This window comes from Sus scrofa, chromosome 12 (assembly GCF_054392235.1).
Source record: "Sus scrofa isolate SSC_HxYL_T2T_F1_AM1 chromosome 12, Sscrofa_HxYL_maternal_Yorkshire_Landrace_v2.0, whole genome shotgun sequence".
NCBI lineage: Eukaryota > Metazoa > Chordata > Mammalia > Artiodactyla > Suidae > Sus > Sus scrofa.
Window position 1 is genome coordinate 18344554 of NC_139394.1, and position 23482 is coordinate 18368035.

The following is a 23482-nucleotide window of genomic DNA, read 5'->3' on the forward strand; positions in this document are numbered from 1 at the left end:
TTCCTAGTCGGATTCGTTAACCACTGCGCCACAACGGGAACTCCCACCTGGGGCCATTTTAAAAGTCCTGATGTCCAAGCTGCTCCCCAGATCAATCACATCAGAACCTCTGGAGCTGAACTCTGGCAATAAGGGTCTTTTTAAAAACCCCCGTTTGGAGTAACTGCTGTGGTGCAGCGGGATCAACAGTGTCTCTGCAATGCCAGGACGAAGGTTCAATCCCTGGCCCAGCACAGTGGGTTAAAGGATCAGGCATCACCGAAGCCGTGGCATAGGTTGCAATGGCAGCTTAGTTCTGATCCCTGGCCCAGCAACTCCATGTGCAGCAGGGCAGCCAAAAAATAAGATAAAATAAAATTAAAATCTTCCATTTAATTCCAACGTAATTCCAACCAAGTTTGGGAACCACATAGTTAGTTTACAGCGTTTTGCCAATCTCCATCACGCTCTAGTCCAGGGGACTGTTATAGCGTCCTGTGCTGTACAGAAGGACCTTATTGTCTATACATTCTGCATGCAATCGTTTGCATCTATTAACCCTAAACTCCCAGTCCAGCCCAAGTGAAGCCATTCCAAATCATATGACGCCGGTGCAGGGGTGGAACAGCTGTGGTTGTGGTGACGGACATACACCATTAAAGTAGACGAAGCTGAGTGATCTTGGCCCGTGGGTCCTGGGCCCTCACCCTCACCCACCCCTGTCACCAGAAGGAATCCGCCTCCAGCATCACAGCCACCTCCGCCCCTTGTGTTTGTTGAGCGCGTGCTCTGCCCCTACAGGCGTTCTGCTAAGGGCTTTATGTGTGATGCCTCACTTTCCCCACAGCTTCCGGGTGAGCTGGGTGTGACTACTAACCCACACTTTGAAGATGACAAACCTGAGACTTGCTGAGATGGCGTGAGAACCCTGGTCTGGGTGACTCCTAACGCTGTCTTCCTGTAAAGAGTTGTTGAAGTCATTGTTCTATAGATTAATACTCTTGCTGAAATATAATAATGGCTTCAAGAAATATTTCCCAGAGATCCTGTTGTGGCTCATCTGTAACAAACCTGACTAGTATCCACGAGGATGCGGGTTCAATCCCTGGCCTTGCTCAGTGGGTTAAGGATCTGGGGCTGCTGTGAGCTGTGGTATAGATTGCAGAAGCGGCTCGGATCTGGCGTTGCTGTGGCTGTGGTGTAGGCCAGCAGCTACAGCTCCGATTTGATCCTAGCCTGGGAACTTCCATATGCCAAGGGTGCGGCCCTAAAAAAGCAAAAGAAAAGAAAGGAAGGAAGGAAGGAAGGAAGGAAGGGGGAAAATATTTCCCCAGTGCCTCTCGTGGCTGGGTCCAGAGGTGGGCACTCCGTGTAGAGTGGTCAGCAGGACAGGACAAGACCTGGCCCTTGGGGACCTTTCCACCCCGCAGGGCAGATGAGCTCAATTCAAAGACTGCTCAAACACTCGTGCACATAAATGGTCATGTCAGATGCTGAAGGCTGTGAAGAAGGCCACCAGGAGGCTGGAACGGGGTGGGGGTGGGGGGGCTGCTTCAGCCAGAGGGGCAGGAAGTGAGAGGCGAAGGAGGAGCCAGTTGGCTCCAGCGGCCAGCGGGCATGGGCCTGCTGGGCCAGGGAGGACCACGAGCAGGCTGCCCAGCCGCCCCCTTGACAGGGAGAGCCGGTGGGGCCCTGAAGGTTTTCAGCAGAACAGGGCCAGGATAAGATATGGATCATGAAGAGACCACCCCCCAGGAAGCACCCCCCCACTCTGTCTCAGCACCGACCACCTGGGGGACCTGTCCTCCCCACCCCTGCTCGCTTCCTCATCTGGCAAAGGAGGGGCTCGACCAGTGGTGTCAGGCCGCCAGCCCACGGAGCCCCCGGGTGAAGGGCTAAGGAGCACATTTGTCATCCGGCCACAGCTCAGATTCTTAGGAAATACCAAAATAACGAGAGACCAAAGTGGCCTGATTCGGCCAGAGGAGCTGGGAGGTTTTAATTAGAAACATCACAGAAATGAAATCCTTAACCCAAACCATTCCTGCCAGCTAGAAATTCAGTCTCTCCTTCAAGGCCTTTCAAAAGAGCTCTCTATACACTACACGGTAGCCAGCTTGGGTACTTAAATATATTCATAAACTGGAAATTCCTCTTCACCTTGGGCCTAAGACTTCTTTACTGAAATCTAACACGAATACTAGCTTTTTCATGTATTTCTATTTGTGAAATTATGTATCTTTGAAGGTAGGAAATTTGTTCACCAATAAAAAGTTTAAACATTAGGGAGTTCCCCAGTGGCCTAGGGGGCTAAGGATCTGGCTCTGGCGTTGTCACTGCTATAGTGCTAGTTCGATCCCTGGCCCCATAGCTTCTGCATGCTGCGGGCCTGGCAAAAAAAAAAAAAAACAAAAAAGTAAGATGACTCTACAGTTCTAATTTAAAACAGCCATCACTTTCATAAGTCTCTTTCTTCTCTGAGTTCTGCTCCCAGTAGGTGCCTAACTATGTCGCCAGTAAGAGCACAGCAAGAGGAACAGGAGCACGTGAAGGAGGGAGGGATAGGTCTGCAGCCACACAGCCAGGGAGTTGGTCCAGATCCTGGCCCCGAGCAGAGCAAAGACAAAATCCAGATCCTCAGGGATCCTGTGGGGAACAGCAAGAGACCTGTTACATCCACGAACCTCATCAGCACAGCCAGCAAGGGCCCAAGCCCTCCCACTGTCACTCCAAGCCTTGCCAGCCACGTGGCCACAAGAGCCAACACACATGCACACACACACACACACACACACACACGCACACACACATGCACAAGCACACACCTACTCCCCGGTTGACATGAACACCTTCAGGGGGCTGGTTAAACAGGGCCACCTGAGGTCAGGCTGGGCAGATCTAAACTCTCATCACAGCTCTCTCCCTGGCAGCTGTGGGACCTTGGACAAAGTACCTAACCTCTCTGATGGTCAGTATCGGGAGGAGTCATCACATCAGACATAAGGCAGGCCTCGCAGGGGACTGATGGGGTGACAGGGAGAAGCGGTTTGTGAGCAGGTCACACACGATTCATTAGATCCCCAGGTACCTGGGTTCCGACTCTGAAGCAGGGGGTCCAAGACAAACAGACAGACAGAAAAGGAGGGAGAAGTTAAAGATGTAGAAACCTGGGGAGTGTCCCCAGATGCCAAGGCTAGGCCCCTCGCAGGCGCTGTGGTCTCCCCCGGGGCTCTGAGACTCACAGACACAGTGAAAAGAGCGGGTGGGGGTGGGGGAACCAAGGGCAGGTCCTGGGCAGACACTTTTCACGGGTCAGATGCTCTTGTTCCCCCATTCTACAGAGGAGGAAACTGAGGCTGGATGAGGTTCTATTCCAGGCCAAGCCAGGCATTCCCCTCTAATGCCTGGGCACTACTCCCTATGCTTCTGTGGGACAGGGAAGCTCTAGAAGCTTCCCCCACAGAGCTGTCTTATTTTTTAGACACAGGGCCCATGATGCTTTCAGGAGCCTATTCAGATGTTCTCATTTTATCTTAAAATTGAAAGAGAAATTGAACAAAATCATGAATATGTGATCATGCATCCAGCTTGGATTTTATTCATCTTTCTACCAACACAGCTGTATGATAGTTTTTCGTATTTTTTATGGAGGAAGGGCCTACGAAGGCCAAAATCATACATGGCCCCAGTGCCCATAATTCTGTCCTCACACAGGAGAGACCAGGACACCCTCCTCCGGACTCTCCTGGTCCCTGGGACCGCGCAGCAAGGCCAGTCAGAGCAAGCCCAGTCATTGTGCCAAAACACTCAGCGAGGTGGCGGGGCCCAGGCCACCCTGGCTTGGCCAGCAGAGCCCCTACCCCACACACTGTCCCATGTCCTGTCCCCAGGGCCCCCCACCACCGTAGCGTCCTCCAGCCCAGGGCTGAGGAAGGGTGTGTTCCCATTCCTGGCAGAACTCAGCTTCCTGTTTTTCTCCTAGTGGACGAGGTCAGGCTGCTGCTGGAAAGAGACAAGGGGACCAGTTATGGGCCAGCAGATTCCGGCCGAGCTAATGGGCTCAGCAACTGGGAGGGTGGGGGCTGGCAGGCAGGCCCACTGGGCTCCGGGACCCTCTCTTGCTGACCCCCTCGCAGACGCCCACAGACCTCTGCCAGGCCTCCCCATCCTCTCTGCCCTCCTGGGCTCCAGTTTGCTCATCTGTGAAACAGGCTGGGAGGTTTTACAGGGACTGCCCGCCTGCTACGCGGACCCAAATCAGGCTGAGATAGGAGCAGATAGGGCTTTGTTGACCGCAACGACTCCACCAGCCATCCGTGCAGTAGGGCTCGTGACCAGGAGCCGAAATTATAATGATATCCATTTATTGCCTCCACGCTCGGTGCAGGGCCCATGAGGTGCAATTGTGTCTCCTCAAAGACCCTATGAGGACGGACCTACTGTTCCTATTTTCTGACGGAAGAAAGTGAGGCTAAGAGCCTCAACTCTGGCCCCAGGGACAGGAAATGACCGATGTCAAGCTGTGCCCACACCACTGCCACCTCCCTCCTCACGCAGCAGGTGTGGATTGTGGGGACAGAGAACTGGTGAATCCAGGTCTCCCTCTGGCTCTTAGATTTCCGGGCCCTGATCAAGGGGGCTGAGGAATTATGGGATAGGAAAGATGAGATGCTTCTCTAGCCGGGACCAGCAGACACCAGGGATTTACGAAAAAAGTCAGCTCATAGCTATCAGCCTCAAGCCCCCTGAGCCCCCGTCCATTCAGCACTATTCACTGAGTGCAGGCTCTATGCCGGGTGCACGGCCCGCTCGGGATGTCCTTTGGGGACTTCTGTACCCTCCCCCATCCAGCTCTGCCACTCACAGGCCGTGAGGCTGTGGGCAAATTTCATAACCCATCTGTGCCTCCGTCTCCTCCCCTGTAGAATGACGATGGCAACCACACTGACCTCACAGGTCATTATATGGATTAAGGCATCAGTGTGTTAATTCCCGTCAAATGTCGTGTCAGCATCCCTCCTCCCACAACCTGCCTGGCCTCACTCGGCCTCCCGTCCTTCTCTCCCTTGCTCTCTCCACTGCTCGCTTCGCTTCACCCCTCCCTCATCCCTTCCCAGGGCCTTTCCTGACATCGGGAGAGACATCCAGGAAAAGGCGGCACAGGCCAAGAATACACGAGGCCACCGACCAGGTAGGACCCACGCAGAGAGCGCAGTCACGTGAGAGAGCAGGGCTCCGCGCTGCAAAGGGCCTCCCTTCCCACTGAGCCCTCTTGGGTCCAAGAGGAAGGATCCATGGGGTCCTTCACGACCCTCATGCTCGGCCAGCAGCTGAAGCTCCTAAAGGGAGGACGAGAGGAAGCCAGGCCACACGGAAACCGGCTCTACATCCAGGTGGCCCTGAGCATAAACGAGACATGGGTGGGGGGGGGGGTCTCAGTGAGCCAATCCCAGCAGAAGCAAAGCCAAGGCAGGACCTGCAGGGCATTCGAGGACGTGTGGGTGCAGAATCCGAAAGCAAGGGTTTAGGGGTTGCTACCATGGGAAGGCGCTCGAGAAATACGTACTGAGTGGACTCCATGGGAGGAGAGGTGTTGGGTGAGTTGGAGACAGGACAGAGGAAGAAGGTCCCAAGAGAGGTACCAACAGCCACATCTGCCATGCTGATGTGGACCAAGATGGCAGTTCACAGGGCAATACCGATCTCGAACCTGGAGGAGCCCTGCCTGGGTGCCCCAAGCACTGTGCTGAATGTCTCACCCCGTGACTCACTACTTCTCCTAACAACCCTGGGTGGTAGTTCTGTTATCACTGCCTGATTCACAGACAAGGAAACTGAGGCCCAGAGAAATCAAGAAGCTGCCCCAAGGTTACACAGACGCAGGGACTCTGACCTCAAAGGCCATGTTGTTAACCACTCCTACTTCTCAATTTATTCTGGAGAGGGAAAAGCCTCAACTTACAGATCATGCTTGTGGCTTTCCTGACATTTGTTTAGTTCTCGTGCTCTACTTGGGGCTCCTTCAGGGGTCTCTTTCTGCCCCGAGGCATACAGAGTTCCCAGGTCAGGGACCAGTTGGCCCTGCAGGCTGTGATCGGGATTCTGGAGGGGATCAGATCCGAGCTGGAGCTGTGACCCACGCCACAGTTGCCACAAGACCAGATCCCCCAACCCACTGCACCGGGCCAGGGATCGAACCTGCATCCTGGCGCTGCAGAGATGACGCCAATGCCATTGCGCCACAGCAGGAACTCCCAGTGGTCTTATTTTGTTGTTCATGTTGCCCCTCGTCCTTTCAGCAGCTCCATACTGTGGGCCATCTTGGTTCAACAAAGCCAGCAGTTAGGAAAGAGGCGGAGTTGGAGAACACGAACGCTTTGTTTTGGAGGTCACCGGGAAAGGACTCCCTGATGGTTTGAATAATAATTATTACTGTTATAATCACTGCAAATCAAGTGATAGGATGCATATGAAATGGATGATATAATGCATGCAAAAGCCATGACTGGTCCTCGAAGGCCAAGGACACAGGATGGAAAGGAGAAGAGCTGGCAATGAAGAGGCTGCAGACTGAACAAGCCCTGACGCCTGGAGCTTCGTGCCATCCTGCACTCCTACGGAGCTCCAGCTGAATTGTACCCTCTGATCCCTAGCCCAGGAAAGCCACATGCCAAAAAAGAAGAAGAAGGGAAAGAAAAGGCTCTGGAATCAAGTGTTCCTTCCTGTGTAAATGTCGTGTTTTTTTGTTTTCTTTTCTTTTGTTTTCTTTTTTGGCTGCCCTGGGGGGCATACAGAATTCCTGGACCAGGGATCCCTGATGCAGTTTTGACCTACACTGCAGCTGCAGCGATGCTGGATCCTTTAACCTACTTCATAGGGGATCTAGCCCGCATCCTGGCGCTGCAGAGATGCCACCCCTCCCCTTGTGCCACAGCGGAAACTCCAAGGAACTGTGTTGCTGGTCTTCTAGGGGCAGTGGCGTCAGGTTGGTTGCCTGCTCCAGACCAGGTGGGTAGAAGGCTCAATCCTGGATGAGAAGATAACCTGATTTGTAGACTTATCCATTCCTTGCACAGCGGGAAGCCTCCCAGTTCTGTGGGTGAAGCTCTAGAGAGACCCAGGTCTGCTACCAGAGGAAGCCAGGAGTCCGTCTGCAGAGCTGGCAGTGCGCTGGAGAGCCACCAGGTCAGGCAGCCTCCCAATCCACCACCCCAGCCTCCCTCTCGCTTCCCATTCTCATCTCCTGTTAGTCAGAGGGACCTTGGCAGCCTCAGGAAGCTCACATACAAAGCAGGATTCCAGGAACTCCAGGCTGAACAGACTCAGTTCCTTTTTGTTTCACTTAAAGGTCTCTGGTGCTGGAGCTCAGCCCCATGACCTTCCAGGCAGGATCCTGGTTGATTATCTCCACACTGCCTCCCTCCCTCCCCCACAATTACACTTCTCTTCAGCGGCTTCTGAGAATCCTAGAATGTCACAGTGCTGGAAAGGACCCTATATATAGATAGTGAAAGAGGAAGCTGAGAGGCTCCAGCCTAAGGAATGGCCTCCATCTAGCTGGTCTCCACCTGCCAGGTTGCATTCCCCCCAGGCTCCCCAGCCTCCAGAAATGCACCCACAAATTAGGGATCAGGTGTATGGCGTGCTGGAACAAGAATATTTCGTTCTTGCGTACCTGACGCTTTCCATAGGTGATGAAATTAAAAAGTTGGACAGAGGGAGTTCCCTGGTGGCCTAGTGTTTAAGCATTTGGTGTTGTCACTGCTTTGGCACAGGTTCAATCCCCAGGCTGGGAACTTCCACATGCCAAAGATGCAGCCAAAAAAAAAAAAAAAAGCTTGAACAGAAAAGAGTAAGAGGGTTGCTGATAACATAGAAAGCCCAGGATACGAAAGAAAAAGGGAGAGAGCTTGCCATCCTATTCCAGCAACACAGGGAGAGACGCAGACTTTTCCAGAAGGATGAAAACTATCTGAAGGGACTGCTAAACTGAGTGTCTGAGTACCAAGTGTTGGGAAGATTGGGTAGAGGTGACTCCAGGCAAAAAAGGGATGATCTGATCTGCTTCGGAGATTTTAGGAAGAGACGTTTCTAGCCTGTGATTCGTCCTGTCATTAAGATGATACAACAGTTTGGGGCAGGTGTACATAAGTGCATTATACCCGCTTCCCTCCCCTCTCCCCGCTCCTTCCCTCCCTCCCTGGGGCCACAGAGATTTCTGGGTAGGAGGGGCTCATCCTGCCCACCCGGAAAATGTCTATACATTTATCTAATCATTTTCTTCTTCAGCAAAGATTTTCAAGCACCTGTTCCAGACCCTGATAAAAACAACTGTAAATCAAGGTAAATGTGACGTCTGCCCTCACGGAGTGTTCCGCTCAATGGGGACAATTAAATAATCACCCAACAGCATGGGGTAAACTCTATGTGGGCAGGAAAACGAGAGAGGGGGAGAATGCTAAGGAAGAAAGCTTAGATGAGGGACTCATCCGTGAGGGCTGTGTGTGAAGGAGGAGGTCAAGTCTAACCCAGCCTAGGGGATGACAGTGGGTTATCCAATGACAGTATCTCAGGCTCAGAGAGATTGATTTTCTTCAAGATCACACATCTAACGACGTCACCAACTCAATCTCATCTCTATGTCGACTTAAAAACATGCACAACCTGAAAGATGAGAGTTAAGTTTTATTGGGGGCAAAATTAGGACTTAATTCTCAACCTTCAGGTTGTGCTTTTTTCTTTCCTTTTTTTTTTTTTTTTTTTTTTTCTTTTTTGTCTTTTTGCCTTTTAGGGCCGCACCCGCGGCATATGAAGGTTCTCAGGCTAGGGGTCTAATCGGAGCTGTAGCCACCGGCCTACGCCAGAGCCACAGCAATGCCAGATCCGAGCCACCTCTGTGGCCTACACCACAGCACACGGCGATGCCGGATCCTTAACCCACGAAGTGAGACCAGGGATTGAACCCACGTCTCCATGGATGCTCGTCAAGTTCATTAACTGCTGAGCCACAAGGAGATCTCCTGTGCATTTTTTTTTAAGTAGACATGTATAAACTGACTTTGTTTGAATCCTGACTTTGCCACTTTCTAGCAAAGTACCCTTGAGTAAATTACTTAGCTTCTCTGTGCCTCACTTTCCCCGTCTGTAAAGCTGAGATAATAAGAAATCCACCTCACTGGGCTGTTTGGAAAATGTAAATGCATTAGTATAGCAACTCTTGTTTTTGTTTTGTTGGGTTTTTCTTTTCTTTTCTTTTCTTTTTTTTTTTTAAGCCTTGCCCAAAGCATGTGGAAATTCCAGGGTCAGGAATTGAACCTGAGCCACAGCATTGACCCCAGCCACTGCAGTGACAATGCCAGATCTTTAACCCACTGCGCCACAAGGGAACTCCAGTAAACAATTCTTAAAGTGTGGTCCAGTGGCCCTTAGAACTCTCTAGGACTTCGTCCAGGGGTCTAAGATGTCAAAATTATTTTTATAGTAATAGTAAAATATTGTTTACTTTCATTGCTTTCCAGTGTTTTTCAGAGACTATATCATGGGTGGCATCAAAACAGACTGAGTGCAGAAGATGTGTGAATCCAGCTGTTCTTTGACTAAAATAGACATTACGGGGAATTAGAGAATTGCAAAAAAAAATTTTTTTTTTTAGGGCCGCACCCTGGGCATATGGCAGTTCCCAGGCTAGGGGTTGAATTGGAGCTACAGCTGCTGGCCAACACAACAGACACAGCAACACCAGATCCCCAACCCACTGAGCAAGGCCAGGGATAAAACCCACATCCTCATGGATACTAGTTGTTTTCGTTTTCACTGAGCCACAACGGGAACTCCCACAACAATATATATATATTTTTAATGTCACTCTTTTAGGAGCTCCTGCTGTGGCACAACGGGATCAGCGGCATTTTGGGAGCACTGGGATGCAGGTTCAATCCCCCTGCACGGTGGGCTAAGGATCTGGCATTGCTGCAGCTATGGCTTAAGTCGCAATTGCAACTCAAATCTGATCTCTGGCCTGGAAACTCCGTATGCTGCAGGGAGGCCAAAAAATAAGAAAAATTTAAAAATAAATGTTGCTCTTTTCATGAAATAGTTTTTATTTTGGAAAATAACAGTTACTTTAACAGAGAATGTTATTTATATTGACATGCACTGGGTTCATTATTAGTTTTTAATGGCTACATGGTTTAAATCTTTCTCAGTTTTAATTTCTAATATTTTAGGAGTTCCCACTGTGGCTCAGTGGGTTAAGAAATGGACACAGCATCTGTGAGAATGCAGGTTCAATCCCTGGCCTCACTCAGTAGGTTAAGGATCTGGCCTTGCCACAAGGTGAGGTATAGGTCACAGGCATGGCTCAGATCTGGTGTTGCTGTGGCTGTGGCATAGGCTAGTAACTACAGATCTGATTTGACCCCCTAGCTCACAGGTATGGCAGTGAAAAAAGTAATTTCTAATACTTTAAATATTGAGGAGTTCCCATGGCGGCTCAGCAGTTAATGAACCTGACTAGAATCCATGAGGACACAGATTTGATCCCTGGCCTCGCTCAGTGGGTTGAGGATCCAGCATTGCCGTGAGCTGTGGTGTAGGTTGCAGACATGGCTTGGATCCTGCGTTGCTGTGGCTGTGGTGTAGGCCAGCCTCTGTAGCTCCGATTGGACCCCTAGCCTGGGAACCTCCATATGCCACGGGTACAGCCCCAAAAATATATATATATATCTAGATAAGTATCCCAGCAGCGTGCTGGACTGTTTCCATTGACTTGGGAGAGTTGATTGCTCACATGTCTCCCCACTTCACAGTCAGTTCTGTGAGGGGGAATCTTAAAACTGGTCTCAGTGGAAGCATTTACACTTTAGGAATTGGCAGATGTTACAAGTCAGGGTTTTTCTCCCAGAGAACCAGTTACTAAACATTATACCACCAGATATAATCCATAGGAACAAAAGCTCTTTGAGGGGCCTCAAAAAATTCTGAGTGAGCCAAAACATTTGAGAATCACTGAGTTAGTACTTACAAAATACTTAAATCGGTGCCTGCCGAGGTGGTAGGTGCTCGGTAATTAATTATCAGTGTTAATCTCCACCAGAGCTCCAAACTCATGGGCTTAATCCTGAATGGATGGCCTAATTTTTTCTTTCTCCTTTGCCAAGCTCCCAGACGCTGCTCCGTTGCCCACAGCTCTGCTTGCACGCCCCCCCCCCCAACACCCACAACCTCACCCCTTCATTCAACTGTGGCTCCTCTTATTTCCCACCAGAAAGATTCTCTGGCCCTGGGCCTTGCCCCTCTGCCCCTCTGACCGCAGCTGACAACCTCTGCCAGAGGCTCGCTACCACCTACGTGGCATAAAGAGCCCATTTGTGTGATGTACTCTAGTTTACATGTGCAACCACCATGCTAATTGCTTGGGTCTTTAGCTACCAAGCCGTGGGTGAGTACAAGCCCACTGGTGGTTGTGGGGCTTGTTCAGAAGGCTCTGGCCTTGACAGCTCCTCGGAGGCCTAGTTGGGTTTGGTTGTTTCGTCATATTGTGTTTTAAGAGCGTGACTGAGCAAGCCTCAAGCAGATGAAAAAAATCTGACTAAGGGTGCTGCACGGATACCCCTGGCACAGGCCTTTCCAAACATCTCCAGAGCCAGCAATGACGGAGGGGCAATGATGGAGGGGCTGGGGCCTCTGGGGAATTCAGGTGAAAGAGATTTTCCAAGAGAATGCCAACTGATAACAGTTCATTAAAAACAACAACAAGCTTTCATGATCAGAAGCTCAGGGAAATCTAAGCATGAGGATTACCAAGCAAATGATAAATGCGGAACAAATAAACTGTGGAAGAAAGAAATATGGGGGCAAAACCATTTCAATATCAAAGATGAGCAAGGGTATAAAAATAAACATTGGAGTTGCTGTCGTGGCTCAGTGGTTAACAAATCTGACTAGGATCCATGAGGTTGCGGGTTTGATCCCTGGCCTGGCTCAATGGGTTAAGGATCCAGCGTGGCTGTGAGCTGTGGTGTAGTTCAACGGCTACAGCTCCAATTAGACCACTAGCCTGGGAACCTCCATATGCCATGGGTGTGGCCATAGAAAAGACAAAAAGACAAAAATCAATCAATCAATCAGCATCAAGTACAGTAGGCAGAGTCTCACATTTTCTCCCTGCCTGATTTCCAAACCTCAGTCATTGGAGTATCACCTTTATGGGTTTTCTTTCTTTTTCTTTTCTTTTTTTTTTTTTTTTTTGGTCTTTTTAGAGCCGCACCTGCAGCATATTGAGGTTCCCAGGCTAAGGATCACATCAGAGCTACAGCTGCCGGCCTACACTTCAGCTCATGGCAACACTGGATCCCTAACCCACTGAGCGAGGCCAGGAATCGAACCCACATCCTCATGAATACGAGTCGGGTTGGTTAACTGCTGAGCCAGGACAGGAACTCCCACCTTTTTTTAAAAACACTTAAATTATTTTGAAAGGAACCTTTATATTTTCATTGTAGATGGAAAATCTATGTAAAAATAAATCCAATAAAAAACCACACACTAGAGTTTCGCTGTGGGTTAAGGATCCAGCTTGTCTCTGTGGAGGCGCTGATTCAGTTCCCAGCCCAGCGGGTTAAGGCTCTGCAGCTGAGATGTAGGTCAAAGCCACAACTTGGATTTGATCTCTGGCCTGGGAACTTCCACATGCCTTGGGGGCTTCCAAAAAAGAAAAAAAAAAATGGTATTAAACTCTAACGAGGCCCTGGAACTGCCAAATTCTCTAAGAACAACGACCGTTTTAAAGAGATTAGAAAGTATTAGAGAGAGAGAGTATTAAAGACATATGGGCACTAAAGAGAGACTTTCTCACCAAGGTGGGACTCTTTTGACTTTCTTAGAAGGATTGAAGGAAAGTGCAAGCCACTTCAGGGGATTTATCCTGCGGCTTTCTCCACTATGGAGTAGCAGCTCCGTGATGCAAAGATGGGGTCTGTCCTGCTCCCTACACCACACCTCCCCTACCTCCACACCTGTCCCTCCCCCACCCCAAGTCCCTAGAGCTGGCCAGGTGTGAAGCAGGGGGTCAAACATTATGTGGAATGTGCGGATTCATTAATATGCAAAAATGCGTAGGTACAGAGGTGGGAGAAACACATTCTTTTGAAATTTGTACAAAGTGCACACATCAACTATTTGAGGCATAGACAAGTCTGAAAAAAGAACTGGAAAGAGAACAATTTTCTCAGCATGGGATCCGGTGTGGCTGAGACTGTGGGCCACCATGTGTGGTGCAGTGCACCCCTGGGGATCACTGCCAGCTCTGGGTCTACGGGAAAGCTCTGCCCGCGTGGCCCAGATTCCATGAAAGCACTCTCATTGCCCCAGACTGACCTCCATTCTAATCTCTGCATCTTAACACTTGGGTTTTTCCCTCCACCTAAACCAAGCATCTTTTATCTTCATTGGGCCAAACCTATCTTGATCCTGGCTGGCTCGTCAGCACAGGAGTCCTGCCGCCCTTGACTGCCATTTCCAGCATCCTTTCCAGCCCATTACGTCACTCATCTCCTTCCACAGGTTTTCCCAGGCGAGGTTCCCTTTCTCGGGAAAGAGGAGTGGTGCTCTCAACGGACCCGTGTTCAGACCTGTCTTTCTGTGCTGTGTCCATGTGTTACACAATCTCTCATAAGCATAAGCTCATTCCACATTTAGGCTTTTGACCCAGTGCGATTTTATCCTGGGGCGTTCTGCACTGTTGGGAATTCTCAAGGGGGATACATTTTACAAATCCCACCATGATTGTATGAGGTTCCTGAGGCCACGAGGAACTCAGAGCCCATGTAGCTCTGCTGGCAGAGGATAAAGTTTTCATGCTTCTGTTCAAACACTGGCTGCTACACCTCTTGGCAACGCAAAATCCGAGCCACATCTACAACGTACACCACAGCTCATGGCAACACCGGATCCTCAACCCACTGAGCAAGGCCAGGGATCGAACCCGCAACCTCATGGTTCCTAGTCGGATTCGTTAACCACTGCGCCATGATGGGAACTCCTGTTTGATTCATTTTTATAACTTTCACACTTCTAGCATAGAGTTGAAATTGAATAAGGGATCTATTGGGGGAAACGGTAGCGGAATAAAGTCAGATGGAACCTGGGAAGCCACTAGGCACAGGCTGGCTGGGGTGGACAGCAAGGAGCCACAGCAGCTTCTTGATCTGAGGAATGGTTTGAGGGCCAATTCGGTTCCACACACACTAGCTGAGTACCAGCTCACCGCCCCGTGTTGAAAAGCTGCCCTCCAGGTGCTGTCTGTAAGAGAGATGAGGCGGCCAATTAACTGGGAAATGTGGCGCTTGTTGAGGAAGCATTTCATCAGGGCCCCGAGGGCTGGGTGTGATTTGACAGGCAGAGGCAGGAGAGGTGCGTTCCCAGTAGCAGGACAGCCTGTGGCCTGGATGCACACGATCCCCGGTGGTTTGGGGGCAAAGGGTAAGCAGGACAGAAGGGTGTCCACTGGGAAGCTGTGGAAATGCAGAGCCCAAAGCTAAGCGGGGGCTGGACTGCGACCCAGCGCCAGATAGCATCGTGTACTTTATCCGTAGGCGATACGGGGGCAGTGAACGTTTTGAGCAAGGGAGTGATCAGAGAGTAGGAAGGATCAGAATGGAAGTGACAGGAAGCAGGGGCACTGGCAGAGAGGGAAGCCAAAGGGAGGCCACAGACACACAGGGCGATATGGAGATAGAATCAACACGGCTCCAGGCTCTGGACCAGACAGCAAGAGGAGGTGATGGATGCTCCTGGGGTGGCTGGTGATGTCGTTAACAGGAGATGGGTGAGGAAGAGGTTTGGGGGTCTCTGTGGAGCTGGAGATGACAGGCAGCTAGAAGGTGGAAATCTTCCACGGGTGCCTAGAAATTCCAGCTTAGAGCTCAGGCCCCTGGAAATTCCAGCTTAGAGTTCAGGATGGAGGTCAGAGCTGAAGGTGCTCATTTCAAAGTGAACAGTCAAGCTGGGTAATTGATGGGGCCAGACACACCTCGGGTACACTGTGTCCAGAGCCAACTCTCTTCTTCTAAGAACTTCTCCTGACCTTAGCAGTATCAGTCCCGACATGCCACTCCCATTCCCCAAACATGCCCTACCATCTGACCGACTTTCTCAATTCTTTAAAAAAAAATTTTTTTTTTCCTTTTTAGGGCCACACCTGAGGCATATGGAAGTTCCCAGTCTAGGTGTCGAATCAGAGCTACAGCTGCTGGCCTACACTACAGCCATAGCAACGCGGGATCTGAGCCGCATCTGTGACCTACACCACAGATTATGGCAATGCCGGGGCGAGGCCAGGGTTCGAACCCACATCCTCATGGGTACTAGTTGGGTTCATTACCACTGAGCCACGACGGGAACTCACTACTTCTTCAATTCTGAATCTCTCTGTATCTTGCTAATCTGCCTGGCTCCCCATCCCCTTGCACTGCCCGAGTCAGGCCCCCATCATCTTTCACCTGGTTTACAATAAAGCACCCCCACCTGGCCTCCTAGTTTGTAGCCTCCTCCATCACCCCAACCCTTTTGTATCACAGACAAAGAAATGTCTCTAAAACGGTGTTCTAGGAGTTCCCATTGTGGTGCAGCAGAAATGAATCTGACTAGGAACCATGAGGTTGCGGGTTTGATCCCTGGCCTCTCTCAGTGGGTTAAGGATCTGGCATTGCCATGAGCTGTGGTGTAGGTCGCAAACTCGGCTTGGATCTGGCATTGCTGTAGCTCTGGTGTAGGCCAGCAGCTATAGCTCTGATTCAACCCCTAGCCTGGGAACCTCGATATGCAGCAGGTGTGGCCCTAAAAAGACAAAAAACCCCACAAAAAACTGTGTTCTAGAAATGTTGGGGGGGGTTGTTGGCCGCATCCACAGCATGCAGAAGTTCCCAGGCCTCAGAGCAAAACCCACGCCACAGCAGCAACCCAAGCCACTGAAGTGACAACAGTGGATCCTCAACCTGCTGAGCCAGACGGGAACTCAGAAATAGTGTCTTTGCCCCAGCCTAGCCTGCTAAGTATACAAGGCCCTCCAGAATCCCGATCATAGCCTGCAGGGCCAACTGAGACGACCTCTCTCCTCATCTCTTGCATTCCACACCCAGTTCCCCAAATGCGCCCTGACATGTCCTTGTCTCCGCGCTTTTGCAGTTTATTCCTTCCACCTGAAAATTCTTCCCGCCTCATTCGCCTGGCTCACTGCTAGTGGACCTGGCAGCCATCGGCTCAAGCATTGCTTCCTCCAGGAAGCCTTCTTTGATCTCTTCTATGTGTTCTTACCTCACGCAGGACCTCCTTCCACCCTCTGCATTGTATTGCCACCTTGTCCTGCTCCTCTCGGAGGGCAAGACTTATAACTCATTCATCTTTCTCTGTCACCAGGGGCCTAATCAAGTGCCTGGCACACACTAGGTGCTCAATTAATGTTTGATTAAATGAAGTCAGGAATGGATGAAAACTCCAAAGGAGAAAGTGCAGAGAAGTGGGGGGCCTAGAACTGAAACTTGGAGTGTGTCTCAATCTTTAAGAAAGGGAGAAGGGAGTTCCCTGGTGGTTCAGCAAGTTAAGGATCCAGCCTTGTCACTGTTGTGACTCTGATCATTATTGTGGGACAGGTTCGATCCCTAGCCCGGGAACTTCTGCATGCCACAGGCATGTCCCCCACACCCGCCAAAAAAAAAAAAAAAGGAATGGGAAAACCAAACAGAGAGATGGTATCTTCGAAACTTCAGGAAGAGAATGGGCAAAAAAAAATACCACTGACCTTGTTACTGTCTCCATATCTTTGCCTTTTCCAGAATGTCATAGAGTTGGAATCATACAGTATGTAATCTTTCCAAATTGCTTTCTTTCTCTTAGTAATACACTTTGAAGTCTTTTAAGTAATATGCATAGAAATGCATAAGTTAATATGCATTGAAGTCTTTTCATGTTTGTAGCTCATTTTAACACTGAATAGTATTTCATTGTCTAAGTGTGTCACAATTTATTTATTTATTACTATGGAAACAGTAAAAATATCAGTGGCTGCCAGAGTTTGGGGGTGGCGGGGTAGGAGAAGGAGGAATGAGTAGGCAGGACACAGAGGATTTTTAGGGCAGTGAAAGTACTTTGTGTGTCTAATGATGGGTATGTGTCCTCCTACACTTGTCCAAACCCATAGACTGCAAGAGTGAATCGTAATGTAAGGTGTGGACTTGGGGTGATTACGATGTGTCAGTGTAGGGTCATCGATTGTAACCAAGGTACCACTTGGTACCACACGGCACTTGGAGGTTGTTAATGGCAGGGGCTGTGCACGTGGCGGGGGTGGGGGGGTGGGGGAGGGAGTAGATGGGAAATCTCTGCCCCTTCTGCTCAATTTTGCTGTGAACCTCAAACTGCTCTAAAAAAACCCCAAATCTTGGTGTTCCTGTTGTGGACTCAGTGGTAACAAAACCTGACTAGTATCCACAAGGATGCAGGTTCAATACCTGACCTTGCTCAGTGGGTTAAGGATCCAGCATTGCCCTGAGCTGTGGTGTAGGTTGTAGACACGGCTTGGATCTGGTGTAGCTGTGGCTGTGGTGTAGACTGGCAGCTGCAGCTCTGATTTGATCCCTCGCCTGGGAACGTCCATACGTCGCAGGTGCGGCCCTAAATAAATAAATAAAAACAAATAAAATCTTTTTTAAATGCCTGTGATTGCTGGTGAACTCTCCTTCACTTTTCAGGTCTCAGCTTAGTTCCTCAGGGAAGCGTCTCTGAGCCCCTCCACTAAGTTAGTTCTGCCTCTTCCTCTCCCATCCCACACCTGCATGTCCCACACATGATACAGGACACTCCAGTCCTCACCTTCTCTGCTCTGAGCTGCCCTGCAGGTGACTGACCCCTGCAGGCTCCGGGCCAATGACAGGCAGGTGACCAGAAGGTGGCAGGTGGAAGGAAAGGAGAGTCTGCGTCCGGCTCAGGCTTGAGCAGTATCTATGGAAGCGGATTGTATCTCCTCTGTGGTTCCAACTTCTTCCAAGTTGGCCCCCCAGCCACTGACTACACTGCTTCCCCCTCAAGTCCCTCCAACCCGGGGCTAAGAGTGGGTTCTTGGTCACCTCGCCATCGCCTCCTGGGCTTCTTAGCTCCTCCAGCCTCTGTGCAACCAATTCCTTGTGCCAAATTCCATGTGTAAAAACGCAGTGAGTTCTGCTTCCCAGTTGGGCCCTACCTATTGCAGGACGCTTTGTCCAGTCTCTCCCCATCCTCATCACTTGCAATGGCTTAGGTCCTCATCTGTTGTTGCTTGTTCAAGGTCTGCCCACCCACCCGAAAGGACATTCCCCAAGGGCAGGGCAGGGACCAGTCTGGACGTTCCACGCTCCCTCCCCTCGTGCCCAGAACATCTCATCTGTGGCTGGCTGACATGAGGTCATCTGACTCACAGGCAATTAGTGGGTGTCCACGGAGAGAAGGGGTGATGGGCAGAAACCAGACTTCAGGGGGTACACACAAGTGGGAGATAAAACAGACACCAGGGGTACCGAGAAAGGGGGAAAGAAGGCTGGGCCCATAGTGTAGGGGAAAGCCAGGATGGGGGCGTGGTTTTTTTCTTTACTGGTCTGTTTTTAAGCTGGGGAGACTTGATTACATTTGGAGGGTGAGAAGAAAAAGCTAAAGAGGAGGAGCTGAAGGGCAGGAGATGTGGGGACATGGGGGCACATGACCGAAGTGGTCTCTCAGGAGCATTAAATCCGCCCGAAGGGTTGAGGATGATGTCAAGAGGAGACAGGAGGCAGGGAGGTGAGTTAGAAGGGGATAACCAGATAGGAAGTGAGAAGAGTTTGAATCGAGCCTTAACCTAGGACTCCCTAAGAAGCCTAAGAAGGGCTAAGGCTCGGGGGGAGGGGGGCGTCCCAGAAAGGTATGTCCAGGCCCTGCTCTTGTAAGGTCATTTTTGCCCAGTGGTCCGGAGATCCCCATCCAGGCAGCCCCAGCTTTGTGGAGATGGACACCTCTCTCCTCACCCCTGTCACCATGGCTGCTCCTCTAGTCCCATAGCTCTGTGGCTCGCCATGCCCTCTTCCACCTCCCCAGGTGAGGCAGAATTTACGAGGTGTAATCGGGGTCCAGAATCTGCATGCAGTGGTGTGCTGGTAAATGTTTAACAACCGCCTGGGGCTAAGTAGCCCTGGTTTACATTGTTTGCCGATTTCCATGGTGTAAAGACTCCCATCATGTCTGATTTCAAGCAACGTGGACCACAGGATAGGAAAAGAGCTCCAGCACAGCTCCAGCTCCAGCATCCATTCCCTCTCCTGCTTCCCTGATCCCTCCTTACAGCTCTGGACTGGGTGGCAGCAATGGGGCAGGGCCAAGCCCTGTAGGGCAGTGATGGTACCACGGCAGCAGCCTCGGCCAGGCCTCTGATGGAGAAAGAAAATGCCTCCCCTTCAGGAACATTCACCCCCCTGCCTCCCAGCCATCTCTGACCTCACCCTCACATCCGAGTTCTTCTTAAGCAAAATTTCAGGATCTCCCAGGAATGTGAGGCCGGAGATCCACAGACATACAGATGATTCATAACTACTTTCTCCCTAGACATGGCTGGACACTATGAACCGTGCTGACTAAGGCAATAAAAACCAGAATATAATTTCTTCTCCTCCAAAGCAAACAGAAAAGGAGAAATGATCCAAGGATAGCAGTCTCTCACTGATGCACAAAATTCACTCACTCTTCATCACTCTTCTATGGAAGTGACTGGGCAATTCAATCACTGAAGCCCACAGTCTCTTTGCAGAGTCTGGCATGCAGGGGAGCAGGGACACTGGAGTGACACTTGGTTTGAACCTCAGGTCTTCTATCATAGCAAAGTGACCGTGGTGGAATACCTGCTGTGGCAACAGGATCAGCGCCAGCAGCATCTTGGGAGCACTGGGACGCAGGTTCAAGCCCTGACTTGGCACAGTGGGTGCCGGCACAGTGGATGCCAGCATTGCGGCAGCCGCAGCTCAGGTCAAACCAGCAGCTCGGATCTGATCCCTGGCCCAGGAACTCCGTGTGCCATGGGGTGGCCCAAAAAAAGCAAAGTGACCGTGGGCAAGTTATTTTTCTCTGAGCCCCAGTTTGCTCCTCTGTGAAGCGGGGAGGATAACACCAGTACCTATTCTATGAGGTTAGACTGCAAGGGTTCTCAAGTGGGGGCAATTTTGCTCCCTTTGGAAAATTTGTCTGTGTCTGAAGACAGTTCTGGGGTTTTTTTGTTGTTGTTGTCACAACTGGGTGTGGCAGGGTGGTGTTACTGGCATCTAGTGGCCAGAAGTCAAGAAAATTCTTAAACAACTTATATATGATTCCCCCCCCAACACACACACACACATAACAAAGAATTATCCAATCCCAAATGTCGATAATGCCACACTGGGAAACCCTGGACAGGAGTGACTATTCCGTGAGGTTATAATGCACATGAAGCACTTAGACATATCTGGCTTATTTTTTGTAAGCTCTCAAAAAAACAGAAGCCACACTTCTTTCTGGAAGAGCACAGTCTCTCCCTTCCATTTCCAGACCTGAACCATTGGGGTGGGATGTGGAAATCCTTGTGTGCTGAGAACCCGGCTCACTGCTCAGGTGTGAGTCACCCCATAAATGTCAATATATTTTATTGAAAGCAGAGCTGAGGCTGCACAAGTGACTCAGGGCTAGAAGCCTTTCCAGGTTGTCATAACTTAACTAGCTGGGCTGGAAGGAAGTCGTTTTGCCCTGAAGATTTCCTTCCAGGTGCCAGCACTTCAAGGCCTAGAGACTCCTCGGTGCTCACTCCAAGTGGCTGTTGTATTGTTTCTTACCTCAACCCACACAGTGGGGCTTGGGAAGGCCCAAGCAAGTAGCTGAAATCACGAGGCCCTGCTTGTCCCACACATTCTCCTCTCCAGCCTGTAGAGGTTTGTTGCTTTCCTGCAACCCGACGTGAGGTTTCTTCTTGGGAGTTGCAACTTTGGGTCAACACGTTTACTCTCCCCCACCTACAGACACTAGTGTTAGTGGATAGATTTAAAGACAGATAATCTTGGGAGTTCCCATCGTGGCACAGCAGAAAACGAATCGGACCAGGAACCATGAAGTTGCGGGTTTGATCCCTGGCCTCGCTCAGTGGGTTAAGGATCCAGCGTTGCCATGAGCTGGGGTGCAGGTCGAAGAGGCAGCTCGGATCCTATGTTGCCGGCAGCTGTAGTTCAAATTGAACTCCTACATGGGAACCTCCGTATGCTGAAGGTGCAGCTCTAAAAAGGCAAAATAAATAAATAAATAAAGACAGATAATCTTGATGGGGTGGGTGGGGCATGCCAGGGAGCCAGAGAACAGCCAAGGGAGGCTGGGTAAAGTACATGGACACAGGGAGTCATAGAAGCCACGGTGTAAGAGGGAGAAGGCAAGGGTGAGCCAGGGAACGTCTGCTGACTCTGGCCCTGTGCCACCTTTCCTGAGAAGTGGTGTGCCTGGAGGCAAACAGGTGGTGGGAGAGGCCAGCCCTGCATCCAGGCTTCCTGAAACCAACCTGTAACCCACCATCTGGCCAAGTTCTGCCCCTCCCTACGTCACTGAAATGAAAACCCTGGGGTTGGATGGAGCTTGACGGGCCACCGGCTTCTTTCTTGCCCATCATCTCCCAAGCTGGCCAGCAACACAGCCAGTTTATGCAACAAACACTGTCCAGCTCCAAAGCGTGGGCTCTGTCAGGACCCTAACTGCAAATGCTTCAGTGGCCAGGCAGATGGCAGAAGGTTGAGTGGTTGGGTGTAAGGCAACAACGGGCGCAGGGGCTGTGAGGACCTGCAAGCTTAGCTCCAAGGCATTCGAATTCAAATTCAAAGAAAAAATAAAAAAACACTGGGCCAGCTGAACAAAACTTAACGAAGGCCTGAGTGAGTGGATGAGGCCCTTGGGTTGTAAGTTTTCTGCCTAAATGAATGGCCTTCCATATCCCACAACACTGAAGATGTCTGTTGGGTGCAGAACTCCAGAAATAGACTTCCAGCTGCGAAGGACTGCCTGCAAAGTGGTCTGGAGCAGGTCTTCGCTCCAACACTTCCAGAGGTAAAGGTGATCCTTACTTCCCCAGATAGCCTTCGATGGGGCTTGCCCACCCCTACCACTAGGGCCACTTACCACACCTGCCTGCCCTAGACCACTGATAGGGGTAGGGCATATCTTGTATTTTGCAAAATTTTTTTGGTCTTTTTAGGACTGCACCCGCAGCATATGAAGGTTCCCAGGCTAGGGGCCGAATTGAGCTGTAGCTGCTGGCCTAAGCCACAGCCACAGCAATGCAGGATCCAAGCCGTGCCTGCAACCTACACCACAGCTCATGGCAGCACCGGATCCTTAATCTGCTGAGCGAGGCCAGGGATCAAATTGGCGTCCTCATGGATACTAGTCGGGTTCATTAACCACTAAGCCACGACGGGAACTCCCCATTTTGCAAACTTTTTAAGTGTGAAATATTTTTTATTATAAATAAGTACAAGCTCATTGTGGAAACACTGAAAAATACGGAAAAATATAAACAATAAAATATGGAAAACACTGGAAAATATCCATACCTCCCCTACCCCTTCCCCACCCCCACCCCCACGCCATCCCCATTCAGAGAGAAGCACTGTTGATACCTTGATGTATATTCAGACTCCAAGTCCTTTTTTACTAAGCAAAGCTCGTAGTTCCCTGGGGGCCTAGCGGAGGCTCGTAGTTCCCTGGGGGCCTAGCAGTTAAGGATTCCGCATGCTGCAAGTGTGGCCAAAAAAACCTCCAAAAAACTGTAAGTAAAGCTCTAGTCTTCTTTCTGGCTCTGTAACCTGTAAACCCAGTGAGGAGATGCTTCAGGCAGCATTCACATCACGTTGCTTTTCTGTGGGAAGGGACTGCATCAAGCCAGCCGCATGCTCTCACGAGACCTGAGTTTCAACACAGAGGTCTGACCTGTGTTGGCCTTTAGCAAGCTTCTCTCCGACAGACACTAGAACCTGTTTTACTCATCCTCAGGGGCTTCATAGCGCGGGGCTCACAGTAAGTGCTCAATACAAGTTTTTCTAACCGCCACCCCCTCTCCCCGCCACACACACACCTGCCGCCTGAGCCAAGGCCTGGAGCAAAGAAGCACGACCCAAACCAGGAGGGTGAGCGCCTCGCCGTCTCCTAGGTAACCAGGTACGAGGCTGGGGAGTGCCCGCGCGTGCGCACACTCGCCCTTCCTTCCCGTAACCTCAAGAAGAACGCAACCCGTAAAGCTGCCAGAAGCCCTGCGCGCATGTGTGGTTGCACCAACCCGCAGGCCGCCTCCGCCTTCTGTCAATTAGTCGGCCCAGCAATCTCTTCGCTATAAACACTGTCCGGAAATAGTTCCCATTTCTGGAAACGAGGCCTTGTTAACCAATCGTTGCTTGGGGCGGTAGGACGGAACTAGCTGGGACGAGCCGTCTCATTGGTTAGATTG

At 50.6% G+C, this 23482-nt stretch overlaps 1 long non-coding RNA gene across 6 annotated transcripts; it reads right to left on the reverse strand.

The window, feature by feature from the left end:
- Positions 1-352: 352 nt before the first annotated feature.
- LOC102160528 (uncharacterized) lies at positions 353-23265 on the reverse strand. Of its 6 annotated transcripts, none has more exons than XR_306474.4 (5): positions 23114-23265; positions 20838-21014; positions 6178-6386; positions 2938-3080; positions 353-2625 (listed from the first exon to the last, which is right to left on the reverse strand). It is a non-coding gene; the product is annotated as an uncharacterized LOC102160528 (long non-coding RNA). The 6 variants fall into 6 exon arrangements; XR_014821042.1 differs by having other exon boundaries at positions 2933-3080; XR_014821043.1 differs by having other exon boundaries at positions 5942-6386.
- Positions 23266-23482: the final 217 nt, after the last annotated feature.